The 23,472-nt window shown below is 45.2% G+C and overlaps 1 protein-coding gene and 2 long non-coding RNA genes across 6 annotated transcripts in view; 1 reads left to right on the top strand and 2 right to left on the bottom strand.

The window, feature by feature from the left end:
- The window catches only part of LOC111260758 (uncharacterized), a 66,545-nt gene that overhangs the window by 22,534 nt on the left and 20,539 nt on the right, over positions 1-23,472 (top strand). Inside the window, exon 2 of the mRNA XM_086968456.1 lies at positions 6,181-6,269. The gene's annotated coding sequence lies outside the window, so the exon portion shown is untranslated. The remainder of the gene's footprint in view (positions 1-6,180; positions 6,270-23,472) is intronic.
- LOC111260790 (uncharacterized) lies at positions 90-4,211 on the bottom strand. Its single transcript, XR_015311195.1, has 2 exons — positions 3,488-4,211; positions 90-3,189 (listed from the first exon to the last, which is right to left on the bottom strand). It is a non-coding gene; the product is annotated as an uncharacterized LOC111260790 (long non-coding RNA).
- LOC111260764 (uncharacterized) lies at positions 4,898-16,006 on the bottom strand. Of its 4 annotated transcripts, XR_002680540.2 has the most exons (4): positions 14,551-16,006; positions 14,105-14,229; positions 5,705-5,871; positions 4,898-5,373 (listed from the first exon to the last, which is right to left on the bottom strand). It is a non-coding gene; the product is annotated as an uncharacterized LOC111260764 (long non-coding RNA). The 4 variants fall into 4 exon arrangements; XR_002680545.2 differs by having other exon boundaries at positions 4,898-5,395; positions 14,105-16,006; XR_002680541.2 differs by having other exon boundaries at positions 4,898-5,376; positions 14,105-16,006.

Genomic DNA, 23,472 nt, shown 5'->3' with positions numbered 1-23,472 from the left:
CTCTTTCTCTCCCTCTTTCTGATTAGTTTTCGTACTGAATAGTACTAAAACAAAGCTTTTATAGGCCACTGCAGCAATACGTCAAGACATGACAGTCTCAATGTTTGTTTCATGTTTATGTTCTATAATACAACAAACGCTTGCGTCAAAACTTTAGCTCGTCTATACCCATAAGAATTATATAGCAGATAATAACGTCCTCTAAATGTAGTAAAATAGCTTACACCGCCATTTCCCTTGTCTGCAATATCGTTGCTTAGTATATATACTACCGCTTGTGTTATTATTGTGTATATGTCTGTGCAGCCGCTTGAGCAGCTTGATCTCTCGGGACAGAGGTCGCCGGTTCAAATCCCGCCATAATAGATCTTATTGAGTAAAGGAACATTGTTGCATATTGTCTTATGTAATAAATTTTTAAAGCTGTTTAACATCGTCCAATCTGATACGAGCCTTGGAAACATTACCACATCGTCGAGTGCGTCGAGTATAGGGATCGGGTTTTTATCCTGTGGCATTTACTTTGACCTATTATTACATAATGTTTACGTTGATGTTATCAATGGTTGCAATTCGACGCCAGTGTTTTTGCTTTGTTGCACCGGCCTTTTGGTGCCAATAACGATGCTTTGCGCCGAGGAGTCAATATAAAACATCAGCTAACGGCAAAAAACGTAAGGCGGTCCGTGAAGCTTTCACAAACGCACCAGTACTCGACAGATTTCTGTCTAGATACAATAGCAAAGAAAAACATCAAGAATTGCTTCATGCACGAGCTTCGTCTAAAAGTCAGTTTAAAAGCAGGCAAATCATTGACCATGACGACTCCTAGTGCAATATACAGCAGTACTGAAGGCACCATTGCTGTAGTGGAAGATTGCGCGTGGAAATCGCAAACAACTGGTGACAATGGGGTGGTCACTGATCTTATTACCGCAGTTTATATCCCGTTCGTTCAAACTGTCTGATCTACTTTGCTTCGTCTGTCCTGTTCGTACAAAAATATTCGATTTTTTCCCATTATACAAAAGCTTTTCATATATGTCCTTCAGTCTAGAACGTCGTTGATTTCTGAACTTCTGGCGCACAGCTAGCAATATTGTAACATGTACACCGAAGAATTTCGAAAGCTACGAAATCCGGTCTGTTTGCACTTATTCGTAGATCATGTATAGGGAAATGATCAACAGCATCTTTGTTTATCCAAAAGCTTCAGAAGGGAGACATTGTGTGTATTCAATTTAAACCACATTACACTGTGTTTTTTGAGATAGGAGTCACTAGCTCTAGGGTATAAAGGATTCAGTGACCAACGTTGTGGTGTAAGAAAGCCGCGATGATCGAAGTTAATCGTTAGTTATTTCGTTTGTTTATAATGATAATAACACTGTTCTCTTTCTGAAGAAGCAGTCCGTTTTCGCATAGGTTGATGGGCTCTATTTGCGAATGCTTTTAACGCGCTATGTTCATCAGCTGTCCGACGCTTTACTGTGGTCATTTTCTCGCAGTATTTATCATTATCGTCAACATGAACTCGCAGAGTTTCATCCGGCCCACCACACGTTAAGTGGTCGTTGTCAATTTTCAAAATGATTTTAACACTTAGCAGAATGCGAGAGCCGGTGATCGTCGAAGCAGTTACGACGAAACAGAAGAACTGATCCTGCAGCGAAGTGAGTTGGTCGCAAAAAGCATTACCTTATGTCCTTTGATTGGTATTTTCTTCGCCGCAATGAAGTGATGGCTCTTGCAGAAAGCCGTAGAGCAATCTGCGCTGTCGTTGCGATCGGGTGCAGTCTGTCATCCTTGAGAGGTGGAGGAGAGGGGTGCTAATGGAGGGACCGTGCTCCTACGCAGGTAGCACTTGGACATAGCTCACGGCTGTATTTAGAGGCTAGACTCTGAAAGCGAACGCGCCATCTCATGTGTTGCCGGTGCCGCTTTCTTTTTCCTCGTCTTCTTTAATGTATTTGTCTTCCCCTTTCCCCTTGATCTTCCACTTCAAAATGCTGTTCGTCTACAGCGAAATCTACCTTGTGTGTCGCCTTTTCCTGTTCGTCTCCGATCGTCAGGCGACAGCACACTATCTTATTCTCTTCTCTGTACAGGCCTCATCCTGGTGCGCTATCTGGACTTGAGAAGTTTGTTTCATGGTGACGAACTGCTAAGCTTGCTGATGATACTCTTGAGGGGGTACCTCTTCTTTTGTACCAGCAGCTTTTAGCTCTAGACATCCCGGAGAAGAGCTAGTCCTCCGCTACCCCCCTCCCTTTCGCTTGTCCATCAATCGGCCGCTGGAACCTGACAGCAGCTTACCGGGAAAGGTCAGGCGGCAGCAGCAGCTCATCGTAGAAGCATCATCGGTGCAGAGTGGAAGAAAGAGATTCACGCTGCGGCTGTGCGCCGTCCGAAGCTATTGTGCGAACGGCCGAGTGTCGGGAGTAGAACGGCTCGTGGTTCGAGTCAATTCAGCAAGGGAAAGAAATTTTGCCGAAGAAAAAGAAGGCCGAGGCGAAGTAGAAGCTGAAAAAATAGAAGGAGCAGAGGCAAAAGCCAGCTCTATGGTGGGGAGTTTTGTGCTGAAGTCAGTGGGAAACGAACGAGCTGAGATAGGTCGCCGTATCTGAAAGGATGCTAGAGATACACTAAAATGAAACCAACGAGGCCGGTTCCACTTCGACGCTGTTGAATACGGGCCGGCAGATAGAGCGCCGTGTTGGACATAGACGTTTTATGGGACGATATGGCTGCTCCGTCACATCGCAGAGATAAAGACGAGCGGAGGACAATACACTAAACTGGCGGACGGACGGAGTGCGACGAGTGTCTAGTGGGCAAATAAATCCGTGTGCTTCTCGCTGCTTTTGTCGCTATTTATATACTATCAACGGAGAAGATATATATCAGCCTCATTGGTTAGAAGCGTTTGTGCTATGACGAAGATGATGATGATGGTCCTGTTAGTGCATCTTCGTATAATCATTGCATGCCAGGCCTGAAACGAACAAATGGAAAACCATGTTTATTATCGGCAAAGCCAACAGAAGACAAATTGCATCTTAGGACAACATACATATATCGAAATATTTTACCGCTACTGCAGTTGAGCTGAACTTGATAACGCTGTTATATGAGACACCACAATCCTCAGAGCTGGCAAAGCAAACTAAGACAATGATAAGAAGAGATCTGAAAACGAAAGAAAGGGACCCTCGACATCATTTGCATACAATGATTGTCGGAATGAAATCGCCGGCTTAAGGACAGAGCTTATTAAATATATATGTATAAAGTAGGCGTTAGAAAATAGCTGTGCCTTTTATTTGTTGCGAAAAAAAAAACAAATAATCACTCCGCTAAACGACTATTTGCTAAAGTTATTTTTAGAAATGTTAAAAGTATTTAAGAAATTCCGTATCTCATTTCAAGTGTTCTGTTTGTTAAATTGGCACGTGCCTTTTGCGTAGCTCTTGTGAGCATCATGTACCTCGACACTTTAGATGAGGGTGATAACTCGTTAGTCGAAAACTGGTGTTGGAATGACGTGTCAAATTTGGCGACTCCGAGTACACTGATGCAAGCGCTTCGGGATGCACGATTCTACAAAGTGCTTCAGAGATACAGAGTTGGTGCTCGTCAGATATCGCGGTACGGAGTGGGGCTAACCTGCAATATGTACCGTCCGTAACGACCAAACCGCTAGTATCTATCCAGGGACAGAGGCGACAGCATGGATCTAGCCGGAGTGGTTGCCCAGCTAGTATCCAATCTGATATCCTGGAGACGGAGCGAGGATAAAGAGCGAGAGTGAAAATAGAACAGTACGAGAAGAGCGTGCACAGGAAAGAGTAACAGAGAGAGAGAGAGAGAGAGAGAGTCATAGTCAGGCTATGGCAGCAGAAACCTCCCCACCCAACCGAGCTACTCCGTGAGTAGCAGCGGCGAAAGGAAAGCGGCTTCAGGGAGGCTCTGGTTACTGTAGTATTGGCGAGCAGGAGGAGGCGGGGCCTGACATTGGCACGAGACGCTCAAAGACGAACTAACCAACCAACCAAGTTCGTCGGCGAAGACGAACTACGGCGGGGGACCGCTGACGGTTTGGGGGGAGGAGGTGTCCTGTGAAGTGCCAGTTGCTACGTAGTTTCTCTATGCCGGTGGAATCAATGATGCTTACACAGCCTCTTCCACACTCATACACACACACAGACACAAACACACACACACAAACACACACACACACACACAAACACACACACGCACAGATATTCAGTCAGACACAGCCGTACAGGCAAGCCTAGGCACGCTCGACTACATCGTGAGCCTATATCTCTCTGTCTGTCTGTCTGTCTGTTTGTCGGTCTAGCTGCGGTTACTGCCGCACCGCTGTGACAGCCATCATCCCCAGGGGTGCAGAGTGGCGAAGCCGTGTACGACGCTGTGCTGTTATGCCAGCCTTCTACGGCCGTTGTGTTGTAGGTACTGCCGGCCTGTGTGATGCTGCAGTCGCTGCTGATCTGCTTGCTCGCTGGATGGCGCATAGAGGATGTTCTGCGCGCGATTCAAAGGGTCAAAGAAACGAACAGATCCAAATCCTGAACTCTGCGCAGTGTGCGGACTCAGGAAACGATGGTCAAACATTGGGGCCAGTATAAAATGGATCCGACGGCGCTATCGCAAGCGGATAGATATTCCCATCAGTTGGTAGATAATCGAATTCAAACTGTCAGAATAAGGCTTCAATGTCTTGCCATGTCAGCGGTGTGCTTGGCACCGATTAAGTAAAAAAAATCGACTAACTACCTACAACTAACCCGAGTTAATGGAATAAGCATTTCCCTACTTCGTAGAGTTGGTGCAGATCTTTGAGGCAAAATGCAGCAGAGAGCATCGCACTATCCACGTTCAATCTGTCGTTAGATTTATTCTTAGTATACGTGTTAATAAAACTATATCTGTAATGGATGAGATTTATAGAGACAGTGAGTAATTCATGTGTCTAATACTCCGCACAGAATGGCCGTATGTCTTCGAGAGACAGGCTGAGTATTTGCGGTGGAGAAATGTGAAGAGTTCTCTAGCGAGGCTTAGCTGGGCCACGGTCACAGCTCTCCTGCTGCGTGGGGCGGTCGGAGGATTGGAAGACGAAGTACGCGTCGTAGGAGGAGCTGAGGCAGGCACAGGCGTAGGCCCTTGATGTAGATGTATCCATCGCCGAAATTCGAATCCACGACGATGGATAGGTGGATGACAGTGACGCGGGCGCCTTAAGAAACGAAGAGAAGCGAAAAACCCGATGAAGAACTTGAGACGACGAACATACAACAATAAATAGTGAAGACTATCGTCGCCGCTGTGGCCGTTGCCGTTGTCGGTCTGCTGAAGTATGCAAGATGTCCTTAACGGTATTCGGATTGAACCAAATGTTGTCGCGTTTCAGTCCGATGTTGAGTGGAGCCCGCGTAACACATTCCAATAATAGATAACAAACATGAAAACAAATGGCTTATATATATATATACACACACTCCACCTAGAAAATTCCGTAAAAGCAAGAAATTGTTCAGGCAGTGTATCGAATAATAGGTCACTGTGAGCTTGCTAATTTGCTGTCTACGGAAGCCTTTCTACAGTGTGCATACGGCAGGCATTACATATAATGTATTCGAACAACTAGGCAGTGAACGAGTATGTAGGACGGCGTCACCATAACTGTGGTGATGTGTGATGTCCAATGGGTGGAGCGGCCAGCCCTCCGGCCACAGATCGATGCCCCTGTCGCTCAATATGTCTGAGTAGGGCGACCTCTCGCTCATACTAGAATCCCGTTACGAGGCAGGACAATCGGAATGGTCAGTCGAAAGGCGTCAGAACCTAAAAAAGTACAATTAGTATTATTATCGTTGGCCTTCTAATAATTATTACTGTTTCTGTAGATTATCATTGGTACAATTACGATAATACCTTTTATCTAATGCAGCAAACGCGATATTTGCTAAAGCGAGAACAACGAAGAGAGACGAATCAAGATAGATACAAACAACGCTAGAGTAGAAGACAGGAGGAGACGATCAGTCCGCATCACCTATGATAAACTACGCGATACGTTTGTACTCTCTAGACGAAACTGAATCAAATTATATTCGTACATTTATAAAACTGTATGCAATTTCTAATTTGCAGATAAACGTAAAGCTGATCAAACCGCTTCGAGGTCAGGGAAGCCGCGGTAGCTCTATCAAGCTTGAATTCGGGTCACGGTTCCGGTCGAGGTAAATACCGACCTTACTATTTTCTATTTCTTTACACATTTCGTGTTTTGGCACATATTAAAACTTGGTATCATACGTAGCAAAAACCATCATTTTTTTTTTCATAAAAAATGTCCTTTTGATTAGTGCGTAATGATTTGGCCCATTTTTACACCCTAACGCTCTCTTACACCTTAACGCGCGGCTTTTAAATATATACAGCTTTTTTCCAACATAATTTCTATATACGCGTGCGTAACCCTATAAGGAGGCCGCTTCTTGATAGATATTCCTGCCAGCAAAGGTAAATTTTATTAGAACTATTGTAGGTAACTGTTTCTAGTGTCATTGATTGTATCATTAATTAAGTCGCCTGGGTCCCCTGCCTAAGCCGATTCGGAACTATCGTTATATCTCTACATTGGTGCCAGCAACGAGACCGCCTTTGGACACGGCGTAGCTGTACGGAAGCCCCTTGCGCGAAGGAATCAAAATGCCTGGTGAGATGTATGACAAATTTGCAGTAACAAAATGCTAATATCGAGTTGATCTCCATACGAAGGTTATTTTAATGGAAACCTTTAATAGCATCAGCAGTCCCCTGTCGCTACGACCAGCAATAAATAGGCCAGTAAGGTCATTAGCGTGCGGTACGTGGTCTCGAAGAATGAGCGAATCAGGTGCGTCGAAGATGTACAGCCGGCCTCGAGCAGATCTGAGTTCCAAAAGCAACTCTTGTCGTTGTAACTCAACGATGGCTTGATCTGCCTCGGAAAGAATTAGGCATTTGGAAAGCCTCAAAGGAAAGGGTCAGGTCAAAAATTGATAGTCACATACGCGTAAGACATAGACTCTGTCTGTCATTGTAGACAATGTCTGCAGAGAAGACAATTGTCACTATGGCGTTAGCCATGTCATTGACATACTCAGCTCCATTGATTCTGACTATATAGGACGACGGGTGCGCTAATGTTTACTCACTGCCGACGCAATTCATTCATCTTACTTGAGCCCTATTTATTATTGTTGCTTATTTGTGAAGGGCTGTGAGTCGCATATGATGGGAGCGGGTTCAGCAAAATTCAAAGCATATATTATACTTCAGCTATCTGTCAGCCGGTTTTCATTCATATTTCATCCGACCAAACAATAACGAACAAATGCTACTACGGCCGCGCTCCTTCAAATTTACTCCTCTATGAGGCAACTTCTCTTGGATGAGTGCAGAATCGCAAATAAACAAGAAACAATTCAACGATGTCTGCAGTGAACATCACTTGAAATATTCCATTTAAACGCAGCTATTCCCATATGAGAAGTGAAATTAACACCACGAAAGGTTTGTCCGGCTTTTTTTTTTTTTATTTTGCTCCATTCATTGGAATAGCAGGTGGCGTTGCTGTTTATTATTTCAAATAGGGCGCACGACATGCTATGCTAAACGTTGCGAAAAAGGGTGTAACCGCACTATGTGCATCGTCTCATCCAGGAACATCCTTCAAGGATTCCTAGAACGATTTACCACGCTGCTACAAATCCTCTTAAGGATCATCTGCTTTGTAGATGGAGTATCCTGCTCGCCTGGCGGGGGCCGGGACATGTGCGTTTTGCCTGAACCACTGGGTTTTCACTGATTTAGGTAATGATGGCATTTATGTTGAACTGTACATATTTGCATGGCGTGTGCGCATGGCTTGACCGGTCGGCTGTGCCATACGATGACTTTGCGTCTGTTGTTTGCTTGCTTCCCTGTCCTCTTCTTTGTCTGTTTGTTTGTTGCCTTCACCCCCTAGGGAACATTAACAACATCAGACCACCTGACATATCCATTTACAGATCAACAGGCCAATCTGATTCTCTTAGCTCGCCCTTGTCACTGGACTGCAGCCTCGTTTGCTGACGCTGATGCTGCTGCTGCTGTTGTCATGAGTCGTTTATTTGCGTTGCGTCACCAGTTGTGCTGCCATGAAAATACGTGTGTGCATCCTCATGCTGTTCCAAATCAGACAGCTGCCCTGTCTAGCTTTCTCGATTCGTACCTGGGCCGATTTTCGCGTACTTTTTCCTTAACTCGATCTACCAGCAGTGCAAAATATTTATGCCTAAATTTGTTAAGTTGCTCCTGCTAATGTTCTGTATACTGTGCATATGCATCTGTGTGTGTGTGTATGACTGATACAACGGTAATCTGCAGTATATCTCCTATATGTTTTGCTGGGGCCGCTGCGCCCGTTTTTGCTAGTGCATCTGCTGTTGTTATTGCATCAAAAGGGCAGCGTCCGCGATGTCGCCGGCGCCAGCATAAGCCAGCGCAACATTGTGCGAGCACGGCCCGACACACAGAATAACAGGGTAACGAAAGCAAGCAGCAACAGAAGGCCCGAGTGATAGGGAAGACGGAGGAGGTTGAGTTGATGGGAATGCTGATGGTGTTGGTGCGAGCGATGGTAGTAGTAGTAGTGCGGTGCGCTGCAGCGCGCATCCCAGCCACCGCAGTAGGGCTATGCCGTTAGAGGGGGCCCCGCGTCCGGCCTCGAGAGGAACCGAAACAGCCGCCAGATGAGAGGGGTCGTCAGAATGAGGGGGAAGATGTCGAGCTGTTTAATGGGGCAGAGACAGCACCAGCAATCGCAGGCGGCAAGCCGCTAAGCGGACAGGGCATAGCGGGGACACTAGGTAAACGCGTCAGTGAATGGTAGACTGACGATGGAACTATTCTCTAGAAGACCAAAAAAAGACGGAGACGGAGACGAATAACCAAAAAAAACGATGCTCTTTTAGCAAGAAACACTGCGTTTGTGTAAAAAGAGGTAAGTGAAGAAGACGCGACGGAAAGAAGCAAGGGAACTACAATCGGACTTACAAGTTTGCTGCTTTGCCCCGATTGAACCTTCAATCGCTGTACAGAGCAGGACCCAACAGCACATGCCCTGACATTGTGCTGGTGCTGGTCCTGGTCCAACTAACGAACTTCAAAAACATCGAAGGATCAGCTCGTTCAGATGACAAAATCTTTCGCATAAGTACAAAGAATGTCCCGATAGTTTCAAGCGATTTACTTCTTAAAACTATTACCGAGGAATCCGGTTCGATTTCTTAAACAAAAGGGCATACAGCGACTGATCTTCTGCCTGCGGTATTAGCGTAGCTGGTCGCACACAAAGTAGACTAGTTTCTATCCAGGGAGCAGTTGAATATGATTTTCGTAGATCTTACTGGGGGAGTGTAAGGGGAATTGTTTTGATTAAAATGGTTCTGTTATAGCCAGCTATCCGTAAGCGCTGGTCACTGAAGCTTGCCCTGAAGCCATATGTATTCTGTGCCTGAATCAGGCTTCTTTAGAAGATATTTGGTCTTTTAGTTCGATACCATGATAGTAATCGGGCGTCGTGACGGGGTTTCAGGGCTCCCAACATTCTTCATCACAGTTCGGATGAGGTTGCTTCAGTCATTATCATCTGCGTCTAGCCGGCGAGCATTATTCATCTAAGGACGAGCAAAGCAGGTTTACGAAAATCGTTTGCTGCTCTGGATCAGGGCTTGCACCCTGCTTAATGTCTTTTCGATACCAACCTGATGTTAATCCAGACCTTGTTTCAATCCGCTCGCCCAGCAACAGTAGAGCTTCTCAGTACGGGTCGGCGGAGCCCTCGCAGATCTACAAAGGCATCCGTATGATCAGCAATATATAGGGGTTGAACGTCAATCTATATGCGAGTTTCTACAGAGAAATGAAGGTATTGCTTTACTATCCTCGTAAGTATGATGACTAGATATGTCTATGTCCAATAACGCATATCTGGTTCAGTCCGATACGCCCCCCCGCCCGCCCGCCAGCCTGCTTGCCTGCCTGAATACGACAAGATAGTGATTGATCCAGAGCAAGTGTGCGCTGTGAGCGAGCGTTGCTTTGTCGTCGGCTGCTTCGCTGATTCGGTTGAGGCTTTAGTCGCGTCAGCTTCGCTTGCCGCTTGTGTACCAGTGAGCAAAGCATAGCTCGCAGGCGCACGGGTAGAAATAGTAGTAGCAGTAGTAGTAGCGAGAGAGGAGATTGCGATGGATTCGGGTGGATTGAAACCATCCCCAACCATGGGGTTCGGGCCCAGGATTTGTTTTTGCGCGCCAAAAAAAAAAGAAAAAACACTACAATTGTTTCACCATGCCAATGCAGAAAAACTTCCTGTGGTGATATCGAGACGTACGTTGTTTTCGCGCTAAAATTAACAGTATGAACACTAATGTGGACATGACTGCTAATCATTTATCCGCATATAACGACCGACGTGTGTAGAACAGTATGTGTAAAGCACATGATCCATCAAGCCCCGCGTAAGTTGTACATGTAGGAAGGCGAGATGACAATATTTCTGACATTGAACCTCTCTGTGCTCGACACTTTTGCTCTATCGAAATGAAATGGTGAGTCGTTCAAGCCTTTTCTCAGTGCAAGCATTTTTTTCTGGCGCTGGATTCTAAAAGTTTCCTATGAATGGAGGCTTTGTATCCCCACCTATTGTCGACATGGTACATCGAATGGATGGATTCGCGTGCTACAGAATGCCTGCTGTCAGAAATGAGTGACAGCAGTAGCGGCGGCACCCGCCGAGAGAAAAATACCCCCTAAGGCTGACCGATCCACTTCGTATCCCGTCCCCCTCCTCCGTTCTCCGGCGGCGGGGGGGTCGACGACATTCACTCTTTGGCTAAGAAAACAAGACGATAACGCCTTCGGCGCCCGTTAGAGGGCTCTGGTGCTGCGACAGAAAGAGTGATCCATACACGGTATTATTGATGACTTGATCATGATGGCTACTGCAGCGTCGATAAGGAATGGCGAACGATCATGTGGTGCTGGGTCCTGCTTGCCCGATATTACTCGCAGGATAATTTAACCGTTTATGACTACCTTCATTTACTGAGCAGATATATTTAACGCTTGATTATGCAAGGGTGGTTTTTAAGATATCAGTACGAGATTCGCTCTACTACTAGTTGCTTTGCCCGCGTCAGTAATGCCCCTGGAGCAATTTTTCATTGCGGAAACAAATATCCTGCTAAGCGTTGTTTTTTTTTTCCATTATCTAGTTATTTTCTGCCCATTGCTGCTGGTGATGCTACGCTTTTCGGTGCATAATGCTTCGTGCATAGCAGTACGCGTCTATGTTTCGCAAGCGCAAGTTTGCTAATAAGTCAGTGCGCGCACACAGCTATAGTCGATGAGAAATAGCTCGATGGCAAACATTTATCCCTTCTGTTCCATTCAGCTGTACAGAGCAAGATCACTAACTCATATGGCTGGTAACGATATAAAAATGTGTGAAGTTCAACTGTTTTTATCACGCGAGTCCGATGTGATAACATCCTCTATGCAGAAATTAAAGTTGTAAAATTATATGGCGATTCCAATCTTTCGGTGTCTCGTGCGCGATGCGGCCACTGCCGTGGCCGAGACCCATGCATCTTAACCGCCCCTCAAGTCGAACGACTCTATTTGCTGTTACTGCTGCAACCTCACCTCGTCCCGCTCTTGAGAAGGGCGTTCGCCGAACTTGGAGGTACGCAAGCGGCCAGCCTCTGGCTGTTGGTGCCTTTGATGGTGGCGTAGTAATAAAACCTTGAGCCGCTTGTTATGTAGGCTGACGGCATGCACATTCTGTATGAGGTCAGCATGAAGATATTGGCTAGCAAAATTAAAGTTACTTCACATCAATTAGAAATTGTATATAAGCATGTTGTCTTAGTGAACTGAAATAATTGAGCAGAGCGAAAAGCTATGGATGAACAACCTCTGTTCGCGCTCCGTTTGTGCGACGATACTGCTATTTTTATTGTTGTTCTATTCATGTACATGTATTACATTTTTTGCAAAAGACAAGAAAAACACGCTAAACAGGAGCATGTCGTATTTGTATTCGGTCATAGGACCAAGCACACCAGCCCCGGAAGCAGTGGCTTTAAGGGTGATTGGTATGATCATTATATTGCGGCAGCTTGCTGGTCATGTCATCCTTTAACACAAGACTTAGTTCGATTGAATCGGAAACGGCTTATTCGTTAACGAAGATAATATGTAACCGAAATAGATAGATGTATGTGAAGTACTTCGACATCGTGGACGTGCTTCTGAGCGGTAAGGATTTCGTATAGAAAGTATGGGTCCGTACCGGCGAAAAGACGCACGAACATAGCCACGCTTGCCGTTATTATCGGCCAAATCTGTTAACTTGTACTCATTGGGACTGGCGTTAGTAATCGCAGTGAACCAATTCTCATATTTCGTTTTTACCAAACCAAATAAATCAAAATAATTGCCGATTATACAGACCTTGTCGTACCCCGACTAGGGTGACGGGGGTCATTGAAAGAAACCCTTTGTCTGTTCGGTTGTGTGTTCGGTAAGTTGTAATTTGGTGTCACAAGTTTCATCATCCTTTTCGTAGAGGCATCTTTCTCCGTTAGTTCATTGCGGTACGTAGAATTCGCAATCCTCCGAAGTTTGTTTTGTCCCTGTCCAATCAAGTGGCAGTACTTGGCCAATCAATAGCCGTATTAGATGAGGAACGAACCAATAACGTTTAGGACAATTTACGGCTTCAGACGAACGAAAAAAACAAGTTATTGCCCATGAAAATCTCATATCAAATCAGTTACTGCCATCCGCCGGTCGCATGCGCATACATGCGTACATGCAAGATATCTCTAGTGATCAGTGATCCATCCGTTTGCCGAGAAGTCGTGTAGCATAGCATGGCTTCCTTCCTTAATTCCTAACGATTTGTCGGTGATACTCGGCATGTTAGCGCTTGGGCGTAGAAAAAAAATAAAAATCGGAAATTCTGTCTTTCTCCTCTAGATTTATTTCTCCTGCTCTCTTAAATTAAACCTCGATGTGGCGTATTCGTGTCCCCATCTCCTGTGTATCAAAATAGTGCATAAATATATGCTAAGAAGCACGAGAAGGCAACGTCTAATGGAAGACCGCCATTTTGTCGTTACTGCCATCACAGTTGTCGAGTGTGATATGCAACATAGTTGACTCATAGGCGGCACCAAAGCTTCGGCTAATAGTAATAGCGGTTATCCTGTTGTTGTTGTCCTCGCCGTTGTGTCTCTGAATATCTATATGTACTTGTGTGTACAAGCGTTGTTGTACGAGTTTGGCTGTTTGTGTGTGCCTGTGTGCAATGATATGGAGCAATGGGGGGGGATCAAAAAGGGAAGGGTACTAGTGCTCGGGTAACGCTGCCTGACTTGCATTGGATGGCTTTGTCAATGCTGATATTCGTTCGTGTGACTCCGTATACACTTGTGTTTATGTTAGTGTGTGTTTGTATGTGCGTATCTCTGTGAAATGTTCTGTATTCGGCTGATAAAAATGGAGAAAAAAGCCAGTCTATGCGTTGATAAGACGCAAAAAGGGAGGGTCAGGCAGAACAAACAAGTAGTTACTGTAATATTTTAACATTTAAAATACTTATCGTTTGAAGAAATTCATTTTAATATTATCTTTTTATTTATTCTCTTACGGACGATAATGGCAGTAATTATATTATGATAGATAAAGCCACTCCGACATCGTTGATGATTTCTGTAATAGTATTAGGATTAACTCTGCTCAATTTACTAGCCAAAAACAAGGCGCAGGATATCATCGACATTAAAATATCGGGTAAAACAGAATTGGATTATCGTTTTTCTCCCGTATCGCTGCACCAGTCTACTGGGTCAAGTAACACGGCAAGCGTCGTGGTCTTCAAATCACACTTACTTAGCTTTTTTATTTTGCGCATAAGCTATCTTCTTACGAGTGTATCACTAGAATGGTGAAGTCCTCTGACCTCTGTCGCTTCACATACCTTGCCATTTTGCCATCGGCTAGTTCCAGCTGTTGCAATAGAGGGTTTCTGCTCTTGGCTACGACGTTCGTTGATGGATACTTCGCTCCAATTGTATCTCTAGTATTTTACGTTTGCGATTATTTCTAATGGCAATTTAAAAAAAAACTCTTCATTAGGGGACGCTTTCGTCGGTGCTAGTTGTTGTAGGAACGTTAAATAATAGTCCGTTTTTATCTTCTTACATTGTATTGCTGTTACCCTTATATTACTCGTATTGCCATATCGATTCATGCGTGAGCCAAGGGAAAGGTGCCCTCTTTGAGAAGAACACAATTATCATCGTCTACGGCTTCCAGTGCAACGGAAAACAGTTTAGAACTTTTCGTTTACGGAACGGTTTATGGAAAAACATCAGAGCTGCCAATAATAAGAATTCATAGAAGGATCATTGTAAGAAATCTTACGAGCACACAACTACGATTATCATCATCGTACCATCACCATCACAGGCCTTGATGTATATATATACGTGAGGTTTGTTTACCCTCTCTTCTAGCGGATCGATAGTTGGGACGTCGCGAACGTAGAGACACAAAATACATTTGGAGGTACACCAACACATTTCTACCAGAAGGAAGATACAGATGACAAAAAATTTAACAGCGGGTCAGGTAGGCAAGATGTCAGATGGACAGACAGACTGACAGACAGATGCACATGCATGCATGCACGAACGCACGCACGCACGCTCGCTCCTAGATTGGGCGGTGGGATCAATGCAAAAAAGTGTTGTCCGCTGCCTTCTCTGCTGGCATAGTTGCTGTATCTGCGAGAAGCGGCAGCAGCAGCAACACCCCTTAGAGTCAACAGAGATGGTGCGGCAGCTTCGGCGCTGCCAAAGTACTAAAGGCGGAGGGGACGGGTAGAAAATTTCACGAGGTGTGAAGATTCAGAACAGCAGCAGCAACGGCACCCGCCGTCAGAGTGGTCGCTGAGGACTGCGAGCGGTGGCGGCGGCGGCGGCGGCGGCGGCGACGACGAAGACGACGCCAGCGCAACAGCGATAACAACGGGACGAGCGATGTCGAGAAAAACGGCAGTTTTGAGGCGGCGGAACAGCAACAAGCCTGTTGTGCCACGACGCACCGAAAGTGCATTGACTTGTATAATAAACGCCGATAGAAAAATAATAAACAAACATCAGGCGGATAGAAAGAATCGAACTGAATCGGAATGAGACGTTCTGACTAGGGCGCAAGTTTGTGTCTGTTTGCTGACAATCACAATTCCGTGTGTGTCGATGCGTGTTTAAAACAGTTGCTTCCCTTTTTTAGAAATGAAGAGAAGTACCTAGCATGTGCTGATGGAGGAGCCGAACGCAGCGTGTCTGTGTGCGCGAATAACGATCTGGTCAGATCTTCTTCGTATGGGTGAAGCCATTTAGTGACAACGCGGATAATGTGTCACAGAGATATTCACTTCAACCATTTAATTAAACATTTTGATAAAAGTCTGATAGAGGCTGCTGTTGAAAAAGGTTTTGAGGTTGACTAAAGGGTACACAGATGTGATTGAGATTATTGGTTGTACTATCGCGGAACCATCTTTCCATAATCGACATACATACCTGTCGGACAAATCATCCAGGTTAGCTGGCTGATGGCTCACACAAGTGGCTAATGACGTTCAGAAAGAAAAAACAAAAAAAAAACTCATATGTGCACTGTACTCCTTCAATTGTCTATCTTCTGGTATTGATGACAAGTACTCGTGTCGGGACGTCGAAGCTCTCCTATGCTTGAGCATAGGATAGTTGTATGGGAATGAAGTTTCGTCAAATGCTGGGGCAGATATATGTAGGGGTTAGGAATCAGCAGCCTTCCTTTGTTTCCCGCTGAATTTTGTGACGAATTGAGAGTCGTCAATGCGGCGCACTGCTACGCGTTTTTCTAGCACTGATAATATACGGTCGCTGTTTTTAAAGGGAACAAGAAGCATAATATTGGTTGTAAAGCTGGAAGGGGCTGATTTTCTTTTGACTGCTGATGCAGGCGGACGAAAGACTCAAAGCTTGAATATCAGTTCTTGAGTACCCACTATGCTCCACCGATCAAAGTGGTTTTCGTATGCATAATATACCTCAACGGTGCTGTAAATTGAAAGGCATCAGCTTATGGACTCCGTCAGTGACAGACATAAAGAAGGTGTACTTACAAGTCTACATAAGACAATTGATCCTGAGGTTTACAATGGGTGGCTAGCATAAAAGAACCGCATGATCGTGAAGCTATAATGGGTATTATTGTGTAAACATTACTCGCCCTCGGTAGCACTTGATCTTATGAATAAATGATGATGCACGTGCTGGTGATGGCGATGATGCGGTGATTGCGGCGACAGTCATTTCTGTGAGAAAATTGATTCTGTTCCATGTCAAATGTCCGAAGTGGCCGTATCTCTATCGGTGTAGGATAGCTCACATCCCTAGCGGGGTCAAGCTAAACGAAATATACCCGTGTTCCATCTGCATCCGGTAAATGAGTATTCTATATCAGGAATTGCTTAATAATCTTGTTTTCAAGATTTGATAAGCTTATTGGTCTGCCTGCCCCTAATCAAGCTTCACCCTCTGCGATGACAATACAGTGTGGGAGGTTTGGCACAACGGACGCTTTTAGGCGAACTATTGAGCGCATCGAGACAACGCTGATTAATAGATTTAATTAGATGCGAACAGCATCCGTATATCATTTGTATACTCGCATGATCAGCTGAGTCTACTGTCACTTCCACGTTTATCTTTGCAAGGTTAGCATTTTCTTTCTACTGTTGCTGTTGTATCATTTTCACGGTCATTTTACCCCTCGCGCCGTACACCTCGTGAGGTAGTAAGAGGATAGCGACGTCGGGTCAAGTATGACAGTAACATACGCTCCTGATGAGATGCGTGTAGTGCTTACTGAGAGCAAATGAAGTAAGGTTAATGGAATAGATTATATATAAAACGAAGGGCAAACAAATATCTAAGCTATAAGTCGGTTCTTCGGGAAGAAAAGCGGACAACGATGGCCTGGCTAATATACGTCGTGGCGCTGACAAGCATCAACGTGTATCGACGGCTTTCCGAGTGATGGGGCTAGTAGCTGGTGATAGAACAGGATGTGGAAAACCAACGACTTAGTAGTTATCCAGTGCGTAGCGCACTTACGCAGCAGATCATCATAGCTTAATTATATGTATTTATAGGTTAGTCTGCTGCGCACTCGGCGAAAGCTACACCGTACCCATAACTATGTACGCGTACATCACTGCACTGCGTATCGAGCAATGGCAAGCTTTTTGTAAAATTCAATGTTTTTTTTTTGTTTCGTGGACCAAATTGGCAACTAATGCTCACGTACGCAGTCTTGGCACACCTTCTAGTGTCGTCCTAGTTGCTGCTGTCGTTGCCATCGTCGTCGTCTATCTCGTTTCTGGTTTTTATTAGCTTACGCGAATCTGCTAGCAGTACATACAGCATAAGCCCTTCCCTTCCCCCCGCCCCCCCCTCGCCTTATCGAGACGAACTGAGCCCCCCGTGGTGACACGATGCCGAACTGTTGCCTATTGCGAGGCTGGCGGCGGTGATGAGGCCACAGAGAAATCGTTTCGCCAAGTGGAGAATGGCTGCCGGCGAAGGGTCGCTTAAACTGGGTCTGCTCAGGGCATTTCAGTGAGTGTTGTGTCACTGGCTGGGTTTAGTGGGTAAGTGAGCGCCTGCGAATGAATTTCTGCCTTCTACGACTGCTGCTGCTAGATGTGCTTTTCAGAAAGAAAAGATTGTTTTCCTCCTTCCTCCCCCTCTCTCTCGTGTGCCCAGGTTCGCGCACGCTAGAACCCGAAACTGCTGGGTGGGCAGCGGCTAGAGTTCACATTAAAACGAAACGGTCGGGCCTACGTTGCACATGACAATCGCATATCGATGCGCACTCAACCACATTCAGATCGATGTGCGAAATAGGTTACGGGTCGACGTAGTTCGTTCTCCCACTTGGATTCATTTTGTGGGTCTCACGTTCTTGTCCGCTCGGTCTGCTGCCCACACGATGATGCATCCGATGATGTGAATGTGCGCATGGGTGCATTTTACATTACATATTTGCTTCGATGCCTCTCTAATTTTCTAGGTCGTCAGATTAATGCGGCTGTCGTCTAAATACGTAACAACATTTGAAATAAGGAGATCATCATTGTTGTTACTAACCGCTAAGCTATAGGCATTTGTGCCATCAGAACCATCTAAGCGAACTTTCGACCAGTAGTGCAAGTAAAGAATATTCGGGACAATTTTCTACATTCTATAAACCACAGCCTATATTAGATTTGTATAAATGGATCGTTCCTTTTCTTTTTATATATATACTTGGTCATTTGGTAAGCATGACATTTCCGTAACAAGCGAATATCGTTTCTACACGCATCAATAATTGATGATGTGTCTGTCTAGAAGCAGGGTTGATGGACAATAACTTGTCTCTAGCTATCTGGTACTTTTTTTTGTGCGTCGACCACTGACCGGCTAGTCAGTTACGTCAGTCATTATAACGATACTAGCGTTCGTAGAGTTGCTCCGATGTACCCATATAATTATACAACTTTGTCGAATTGTACACTTATGTCTATTCAACCTAGTGTTAGAGCCTAGACGCGTCGAAAGGCGAAATTTAGCATTCACCATCGCGCCAGCCAGAGGTCAGGCCTGGTTCCGATCGGTAGGATAGCCGGCTGTAACGCGCGTTATTACAGCCATTTGCTGCATTTGCGCTCAGAAAGCAAGCGTACGACGTTTACTTGGCCGCGTTCTGCGCCTCGGTTTATCGTCGTTGCCTAATGACGTAAGGGATTTCTGAAACAGAAACCAAGCACCACGTGGTACTGCTGCCTATAACCGAAGCAACAACTTTGCCTTCGTCCTCGATAGATATCGTTAATTTTATTTATTGTCGTGTGATAAATAGTGCGATATGCATGGTTCGCTATCGTTGAGCCGCGAGACTATTCGTAATGGTTTGCCTTTTTTATATGATAGCTAGAGAAGTATGCGTGTATAATGAATGTTGTGCCGGTGTTAGAAAGTTTTGGAGATGCGCGGTCGGCTCAATTTCGAAGTACACAAGGAAAAGTAACTTATTTACATCTAGACGGATCTATCGAACTACGGACAATCTTATTCCGCTGAAGGGTCGTAAGGCGTCATCGAATCCAGTTACAGTGGTAATCAAGCAGTGAACAATCAGGCCGTCGTCATACAGGACCACAGATAGCAAACCAATCAGAATCTATCTCAATCAAAAATTCGTCGCTGCGAAAGGCTCAGGAACGGACAACAGCGTACAGGCCACAACGCACACACACACACACACACACACACACACACACACACACACACAGACACACACACACACACACACACACACACAAACACTCTATCATACACATGCACACATAAACATGCAGACAGACACGTGACACTTGTTCATATAGTTGACTTTGAAGAAGCTCCCTCTATTCCCGCTTTCTCGCGGGCCTTTCATCGGCCTGGTGCGGGCACTGATTCGCTGGTATCAAAGCGAAGCGGATATGAGGCTTTGTCCTCTTTCTGCTTTTCTGTCTCTTCGTTTCCTTTTTCGTGCTTCTTCTGCTATGCTCTTACTGGCGCTCTGTCTTCGCGAACACAAACCAAACTCTGGCAATGTCCTTTCATGGCTCCGCACGATGCGGCCAGTTCGTGGCTAGCGTAATCGGCCAGCAGCATCGTCAATTGAGGATGATGATACCGGCGAACAAGTGAAGGTGTATACGACACTGGACGAAACGAGATGCACCGCTTAGCAACACGGAGCAAGCAAAACGTACAAAAATAAATAAAGGCTAGGCGGGGGTAAAATGTAAGTCAAAGCGTCTAATAGATACGCGGTGATATGTAATAATGAAGATGACGATGAGAAAAGTAATGATGCTGGTGGATGATGATGATGATGGCACCGATGCTTGCAGTCATGTTTACGGTGGTGATGATCACCATGGCAACGAAAGTTGAAGGGAAAGTGGTTAGTAAAATGAAGCCACGATTCGGTATTCGGTCATGTTTATGTAGACAGCAGTCAACGGTAATAGGAAACGAATGTGACTGCTGGGGATGAAGTTGTATAATGGTTTTATCAAAGGGAATATTCGAAAGAAAAGTTCTGGCTTACAGTTTACGAAGAGGGAACATGAAGAAGAAGCAAGATGAATCGTCAATGATGGAAATTGAACGAGATTTATACGAAACTATTAGGACCTGTAAGAAGGCCGCTAATGATTATTTGCTATCTCTGTGCAGAACCTATGTTGTAGTGAGTACAGCTAGGTCCGGAATTTAGTCGTGGGAACAAATGTCTATGCAACATCATTTGCACAGAAATCTCATCTGTTGGTCATTCGTTCGAGACCAGAGTCGCAGCGCTTCTAATGTATAATTGAAATTTGAATTAGAGATTATGCCTATCCACTGCCCGTCGATCCGCCAGATTTACAGCCAAAAAAGTATTAAATGGTTTGAAAACGATAATAATTACTGCATTTTCGTTAAGGCAAAAACTATGACTATGATAAGTGATTATGGCACGATTACGGTTCGAGCGTGATCGTCGATGCGAGATTGCCATTGAATAGCCGACATCGATGCTGCCAGCACTCGAGCTGTTCCCTCGCACCGTCGAACGACCGCTCACCGTTGCTTGTCTGCACTCCATAGTGGTGGCGATGGTGGTTGTAACGGCTCTGAGGATAGCGGCAGTGGCGGCAGACGAAGTTTCCTGTCATTGGTTGCAATCGTCTTCAATAGCAGATGGCTGCCAGCTGCGGCCACGGGTGCTGTTGCCGCCACCGTTATGTTGCTGCCGTTGTAGCTGCTGTTAGTGACAACGGTGAAGAGAACTATCAGCTGATTGGCTGCTGGCTTAGGACAGACGACAGTGACAACAAGGGCTTGTACGAGCGACAACAGCATCGGCTGTTGCAGTGGCAACAGCGTCAAGTGTCGTTACGTTGATGATCAGAACGATGATATCAGCAGTGGTGCTTTCAATTGTAGTGTATCTATGGGTCTGTGGCCATTCGCGCTAACGACTGGGGACTGACTGCCAGCGACAGAACCGCGATGGCTCTGGTTGGTGCCAAGCCCCGGGAACTGCTATGGCGGCTGTCGCGCAGCCGCAGCACCAGCAGACTGGAGTGGAGCCATTGTCGTAATGTCGATCAGACCCGATAGCGCCGTCGGCGTTACCTACCGTCATCTCTGCTGTGTTCACAGAAATGGCGGTAAGCAACGCCGTACCGGTATCACGATCATCATCATCGCCATCATGCTACTGGATAGTGATGTCAATATCGGAGGTTTAGAAGAAAATAGGTAGAGGTGTATCGGCGGCAGAGAAGAGGGCCGTAGCAGTCGCATTATTGACGTTAGATTGGAGAAATAGGCCCCGATTCCTCCAGCCATCTCTCTATTTACGTTAGAAGCCATCAAATGCTCTCACTACCACCACTTAAGAGGAATGTATACGGGCAGACGCATGGACTGATACCCAATCGTGAGTGTATAAGACGTTCTTAAAGATATTCTACATAAGGTATTCATGATTACGCATGTCATTGTCACCCAATCAGATCTCTGTACAGCACTGTTACGTCGTTGATTCAGGAAATCGATGGGATAAACATTCTGAATTACATGTAGACCTACACAGTGTCCACGTCTGCAGATAGTCGTGAACGAACGGGCACGCACAGGTGGATAGATGGATAAAGGCAAACATAGCCTTCTCTTAGTAACAGCGTCCGCAGCAGAAACGCCATCATCAGAAGAACTGTTTTGGCCTGTCTTGTGCAGGATCGATGTGGCAATATGTGAGATGGCCAAGAGATTATATACGTGTGTATAGAACCATTACTAACAGAACAGAAAGACATATCAGGGCCCGTAAAACCCCTATCACTACTTTTTTGGTGGCGCGCCAATCGTTGTCATCGTCCCAGTCTTCGAAACCGCGATGTTGGTGCTACTGTGGCGCCACGTGCCATTTAACATTGTTTTAGTAGTGACTGAAACCACCATTATCATAAACAACAACAACGACATCTCAACCATAATCAATTTTTGTTCATTTCAATCATACATATATATAAATAATTATTATTATGTAGTAGTATATTCCAATGGTTAGGTTTAAAGCAGCGAATCGCAGTGGCCCATTCAACCGGATGTTCGACGCTTACAACCGATAACGGCTTGTGGTACGGTAAAGTAACCAGGCGGCCAAAATTGTGTATTCAATGGAGGAAAACGATCGTCGGTGAACGAGACACGGCGTTGCCTATTAAGAGTAAATATGATTTGCTGGAAATGGACACGAGCGACATATACATGATATTCGGCGATGCCGTCGCAAGCGTGTTGCTGCTCAATGACAGCTTGACTATAGAAATGAGAAGAAAACGCATTGCGCCAGCGTCGGTATGTTTTAGCCTGCGGCAAAAGCATTGCAATCAAGTTCCACTAAACACTAGACACACTCATGCTAACTGATAGCGTTTAGCAAGGGTTAAACTTTAAGACTGTAACGACGCCTTAAGTGGACGGAAAAGTTACAAGAATTTGCAGATGGTTGACGTTAAATGTATACGCGTACACAGATTGTTCTTGAACCGTATCAAGATGGGGATAAGACAGACAAGGGCAGATAAAACAAAAAATAAATACCGGTGATATTCGAACCATCACCGTTCGTTCGCTCGCTCGATCGATCGATCAATCAAAGCTGAATTAATAATACCTTATACATATGTTGGCTATTGTTGTTTTCGCTAGCTCGGCTGCCCCAACCGCTTTGGGTTCGCCGTTCGTTATACTTGTTGTTATTGTTTGTTGTGACCGCTTCTGATGACGGCAGCTTCAGTTCAGCCAACATGGACAGGGTACAGAGAGACTGAAGTAAACCCGCAGCTAGAACGACTCAGCAGCTCAAATGGTTATTGCTATCTACTTATTGAACCGTCAGAAAAGTCCCAGCGTCCCAAGAACTACGGTAGAGAGAGATCCATAACAAAGAAGCTGCATCAGGGGTGGATAAGTTGGTTTGGGTTTAAAACATCGGAACAGTCTGTTTTGTCTCTTTTCTCAGCTCCGCTCTTTATGTGCTTGGTGTCTTTAAGGCATTCACGACCCCGCTGATGATTCCTTCCGTCTGGGGAAGAACTAGACAGTCACGTAAGAAGAGAGAGGAATCGAAAAAGTTAGAAGTTTCTTTGGATTAAATATTCACTAGTGCTTATTTGTGCCGTTGATTATACTGCGTCTTTTC

This window comes from Varroa jacobsoni, unplaced genomic scaffold, assembly GCF_002532875.2.
Source record: "Varroa jacobsoni isolate VJ856 unplaced genomic scaffold, vjacob_1.0 scaffold_51, whole genome shotgun sequence".
Taxonomy (NCBI): Eukaryota; Metazoa; Arthropoda; class Arachnida; order Mesostigmata; family Varroidae; genus Varroa; species Varroa jacobsoni.
The sequence above is the reverse complement of the archived record's forward strand: the minus strand, read 5'-3'. Positions and strand labels throughout refer to the sequence as shown.